Source organism: Zosterops lateralis (assembly GCF_965231275.1).
Source record: "Zosterops lateralis genome assembly, chromosome: 1".
Lineage (NCBI taxonomy): Eukaryota > Metazoa > Chordata > Aves > Passeriformes > Zosteropidae > Zosterops > Zosterops lateralis.
The window spans coordinates 66587033-66593167 of NC_139762.1; positions in this window are offsets into that span (position 1 = coordinate 66587033).

Genomic DNA, 6135 nt, shown 5'->3' on the forward strand with positions numbered 1-6135 from the left:
GAATGCTAATGAAAAAAATACACTTACATGGTAAGTTAAATGATACACACAAGATACAAATGGCACATTAAAATAGTGTTTGCTGTAAATCATAGGCTTATGCAAATAGCAGCACTGAAACAACCCAATGGGTTTTGGTATCCTGTGGTAAAGCTGGCTTTTTCCCTTTGTATACTACCACATCATACAATATGTAGTAAAATCTGGTCGGATTTTCCAGGTTTTGTCTGATGTCTTGAAGTCAGCTGTGCTCTAATAGCATTTGCTGCTGTACACTGAGTGTCTGCAAATTGCTGTGAACAAGCATTAAATCTAAGAGTCTCAGTACAGCCTTTGACTGTGGCTGGAAGGGTAGTTTAAGAAGCCTTCTCCAAAATTTCCCCAGATGAAAAAAAAAAAAAAAAAAAAAGGAAAAAGATTGGGAAAAGTATCTTGGTTTGGGTAAATGTTCTGGTTTAGCTCCGGTGGGGGCCTGCCTTTAAACACCTTCATGCTCACTCCCTCTGAGTGGGATGGGACAGAAAATCAGAAGACTAAAGGTGTGAAAACCCATTTTTGGATTGAGATAAAGGCAGTTTAATATGTGAAGCAAAAAATATGTTCACGAGCAATGCAAAATATGGGATTCAGTCACACTTTGCAATTGGCAGGAAAATATTCAGCCATTTCTAAAAGAGTTGGGTTCCATCTTCCTTAACAGTGGCTTAGGAAGACAAATTACATAACTCTGACTTCCTTTTTTCTCCTTTCTCCCAGCTTTTATTGATGAACTCAACATCCCTCTGGTCAGCTGGGGTCAGCTAATTGCACCTGGCTTCCTGCAGCAGGCACTCCCACATTCTCCCAGTCCCCACCTTTGCCTTCTGTGACTCGGACAGTGTGACTGGACCACTTGCAGCTGAGGACCAAGGCAAAAATGTCATCTACTACCTCAGCCTTCTCCATCTTTCTGGTAACTACGTCTCTTGTTTCCTTCTGAAGAAATTCCACATTTTCTCGAGTCTTCATTTTATCATCAACATTCCTACAGGAGCTTTTTTCCTTTTTGTTGCCCTTGATGTCCCTGGATAGATTTAATTCTCTCAAGACGGTAGTTTTCCTAAGCTGATCCCTGCTTGCTTGGAGAGCTTCTCTGTACTTCTCCCAGGCTATCTGTCCCTGTTTCTACCCTTTGTAGGCTTTGTGTTTTAGTTTGTACAGGAACATCTTGTTCATCATGCAGGCCTCCTGGAATTTTTGCCCGACTTTCTCTTTGTTGCGATGCATCATCCCTGAACTTGGAGGAGGGAATCCTTGAATGTTAACAAGCTTTCTTGGTCCCCTGCAAGGGGGCTTGCAGGATTTTATGTCATGATATACTACCAAGCAGATCCCTGAAGAGGCCAAAGTCTGCTCTCCTGAAGTCCAGAGTAGTGAGCTTGCTGTGCATCCTCTTTGATGCTCTAAAGAATTCCACTATTTCATGGTCATTGCAGCCCAGGCAGAGGATGTCAGTGTGTCAGAGTATGTCAGAGCACGTATTTCTGGAGTCTATCAAGCAAGGCAATCTTTTGCTGTATATTGCTTTAGCTGACAGCAAGAAAATCACATTTAAAAAAATCCAAAACAACAATGTGTACATAATATCACCTTTTCAGGTCTGAGTCACTGAGAGGAAGTAGTTGTCTGTGATATGAATGGGAAGGGAAACATCTGCAAAATAGTCAAACTCTTAGATTAGATGTTAGTCCCATTTCTGAAATGCATTTAACACTGGGGATGAGATGACTGAGATGTGCAAGTGTTAGAACACACATTTGCTGCTCAGCTGTATGGGAATGAATGAGAAGATGAATGATTGTTTTTATTTGCCAGTCTGATTTGTGCAGGAGATTTGTGGGATGGTACTCAGGCATGAATGGGAGCTGTTGGCTTGTTTAGTCTAGCAGAACAAAGGAGAGAAAGGATGTCACTGCTACCTCTAAATACCATCAGAGGGGAAAAGAGTATTTCATTGAAAAGAATGCTGGCAGAGGAATGCCCTGCTATGAATGAGCTATAAATAAATATAGGCTGACTATGAAAAAGATTCATAATCCTAGACAAGAAGCTAACTTTCAGAGAGCGGTGGGCAAAAATAGTCCAACATTTTCCTTGTTTTAAAGTTGAGCTGAGACAGTTTACAAATAGGATTGTATGCTCCTATTATTATCTATTGTATGAGCTTGCTATTATCTGGCAGAATGAGTACTCAAATTCATCCACTCTGAGGTCTTTTCCAGTCCTAGGCTCCTTGGTCCTACAAAGCATTTACATCAGACCTCTGCATTGCACAGTCTCCCTGAGCACACACTGAGAACTTTCTTTGGCCAAGCACATGGGGATAAATAATTTGTTTGTCCTGTTTTACCTCTGCAGGTCAAAGCTTCAACTAGGAATAAACTAGTGCCTCTTAGCCAGAGAGAGCTGGCTGCATGGGGAGTTAAGAGGCTAGGTTTGAGGTATCAGGATTATTTCTCTGCAAAGAATTTGAGATTATTTGTGCTTCCAGAAGTGAGATCAAGAGAATGGAGGACACTGGGAGATGGCATATGTGCACAGGGGCTGTAGCATTCACTGGGAGTCATAATCAGCATTGACTGTCGACATGCAAGGATGAGCCCTCATGTTTATAAACATAGTGGGCTAATTGCTGTGTATAGAAAATTTCCTCTCCATTAGGAGGTTAGTTTAGATCAGTCTTTGCAACCATCAGCTACCATCTGTAGCTTTGTTTTTCCTAATGTTTTTTTACCTCCAGATGCATGTTCTCAGCCAGAATGAGTTGCTGCGAAGTGCTGATCAGCGAGAAGCAATTCCAGCAAGCATAAGTGGTTGATGTTGGTGGCTCTTCATCCTTGGGACTATTTGCCCTAGGTCCTGCCTTCTCAGTGTTCCATAACATTTAAACTGGGACAGGCAGAGGGAACAGGGAGCTGGAGTGAGGTGGTGAGTGGTGAGTTTTAATCAAAGTGCAAATGAGCAAGCAGAAAACACTAACTCATATAAGCGATATTAAAATTGTTAGCACTTTATGGAGAGGAAAGAGGTATTCTCAGAGAAAGAATTATTCTTATTGGCAGTTCTGATCTAGTAGTAGTTCTGGCTAATTCACAAGAGCTTAACTATAATCTGTACCTGCTTCTCTAGGGAATGTTATTATACATTATACTCACATATCTACTGAGAGTGATATTGTATTGCTGTCCCTTTCTCTGTGGTATGTACCTTAGATGGAAGCCTTAATTCCACACATTCATTAAAAAATATATTTTAAAATAGCTTTTAATTAGTCCATTTTTAATTAAGGTAAGAAGATCTGTAATTTAAAGGTCTATTTTTAAGTATGGTAAATGTACAGAGAAAAAGCAGATCAAAAATATACTCACGGGGAAAAGAAACAGCTCTCTTAGCAACGGGAGGTACTTTCTGTGGTTAAATAACTCACCTGGTTGTATCGACACTATTTCTCAAGGTCTGAGAATTAGTCATTCTCACCCTTTCTGATACTGCCTTTTCCTTTAGGGGGCTTATTCACATGATGAAGAGGGAAATAAACTGCACTTCTCCTTTTTTTTTTTTTTTTCTTTTTTTAATGCATAATTACTTAATCACTTAGTTTGAACACCACAGAAACAAAGAAATTTGAACACCACAGAAAGAAACTTTGTTTAAAGAAAAGGCTACTGTTTTGTGTTTGAGCTTAGTGTTTTGAAATTAAAATTTGATTCAGATTATTAGCTACTTTCGACACACTCTAGGTTTGTCCTTTCTTCTAGCTTGGCAATAAGCGTAGTTTGAGTCTTTTGTAGTTGTTTCGTGTATATATAAGGAAGAATTTTAGAAGGCTAACTTTGAGGCAGATAATAGCTTTAGAAAGCAATTAAAATTTTTCAGAGAAAAGACATCTCTAAATTTAATTTCTATTTTTTGTGGGGGTTAAGAAGTGATTTTTGTTGCCTCTAAGGATGCCTTTTGTACGTAATCATGAGCTGAGCAACCAGAGTCAGCACAGGCTGTAAGCAAAAAGCAGCCCAGGAAACTGAGGTGGCTGTTACACATTCCCATGGACAGCACAGCCAGGTCCTTCCTTTTGTTAGTCCTGTGGAAGAGGCCATGGTAGAGTGAAGTGTTCGTTGATGAGGTGATGTGGGGAAAGAGGAGTCCAAAGGACAAAATTTGAAGTGAACTCTACCAGTCCGGGCACTTGACTGCAAGCAGCAGCTTGTCAGCGAGCAGAGCAGAGCAGTGCCAGGATGAGCCTGTCTTGCTGGTTTTGAGTCCTGATATTACACCAGCACAGACCACTGCAGGTACAAAGGTCAGATATGTGTCTGCGTGCACATGTGCACGATGAATTATTTAATTTCCTGACTTTTTCATTAAAATGTACTTTGCTGTTAAACAAGATGTGTCCCTGATTATTACCCACCTCACTATCACTAGCTCAATCAAGGACTTGAAGTTTAAATCTAAACTGAAAATAATTAAAATTAAAGCAATTATAGAAATGCTCTGGGACCTCCATCATAAGAAAGTTATGGACCTGTTGGAAGGAGTCCACAGAAGGGCCACAAATATGCTGAGAGAGCTGGATGACCTCTCCCATGAAGGCAGGCTGAAAGAGTAGGGGTTGTTGAGCCTGGAGAAGAGAAGGCTCTGGGGACACCTTGGAACAGCATTCCAGTACCTAAAGGGGGTCTGCAAGAGAGCTGGAGAGGAACTTTTTACATGGAATGGAAAAAACGGGGCATGGAATGATGAGACAAGGGTAGTGGCTTTAAGATGAAGGAGGGTAGGTTTAGATTAGATTAGGTTAGATTAGATTAGATATTGGCAAGAAATTCTTTACTGTGAGACTGGAGAGGCCCTGGAGCAGGCTGCCCAGAGAAACTGTGGATGCTCCATGCCTGGAAATGTTCAAGTCCGGGTTGGATGGTGCTTTTCTAGTGGGAGGTGTCCCTGCCTGTGGCAGGGGGGTTGTAACTAGATGATCTGTAAGGTCCCTTCAACTCCAAACCATTCTGTGATTCCATGAACTACAACCCCCTTCTCCCGTGTTACATCAGCTTGCAGCTATCTCATACTGATCTCATTGACATATTATTTGCTACTACTATTATTATGATTTACTGATTATCATTACTCTGTTGCAGCTCAAAAACCCTCAAGCAATGTGAGCTTGTTACCCTCCCTCAGAAGTAAAGGAACCAAGCCAAGGGAACAGAGACCTCTTTTCAGTTGGGCATGGGGCTGGGATTGAGGACCTCGGGGGCCAGGCTTTTTTCCAGAGGCACAGCACCATTACTGACCTGCCTGGTACCGCCACACCTCCCTTCTCATCATTATTTATGGTACAAAAAGCTTCATTGCGGTATCTGTGCACGTGTAAATATATACCAAAAAATTACTATCTGAAATTTTAATATGAATCCCTGGATCAATAAAATTAATATAGATAATATAAAACAGATGTGATGTGTTATAGAAATAAAAATTTATGGCTTTTATAAAATTATTTACTTATTTATTTATTATTTATTTCCAGAAATGAGCATGTGTATAAAAATATGTAAACAACGTCTATTGTTTTCAATTCTAATATAGATTTACAGATCAATATAAACAAAATACAATATAAAAATAGATATTATACGGTATTTAAATAATATCCTCATGCTTTTATAAAATTAAGTATTTCCAGAACTAAGCATGTTTGTATATAAATATTTACTATATATTTATATATAATTATATATAATATATTATTATATTTAATAGAATATATTATTTTTATAATAAATAATTAATTTATATATCATATGCTTATATAATTATTAAATTAATTTATAATAAATAATATATTAAAATATATTTAATGATATACTTTATATTTATATATAAAATATATATGTATATATATTTATATATGTATAAATTATATATGTATATATATTTAAAAATCCGCAATTTTAAAAAGTTTTAATATGGATATATAGGGCAATTTAATTACCAAGTACCATAAAAAATAGATGTCTCTTGCCGTACAAACAGCACTTTACAGGACGGTGTGTATCCAGCCCGGGCGGGGGGGGTGCCCGGGGAGGCGGGCGGGGG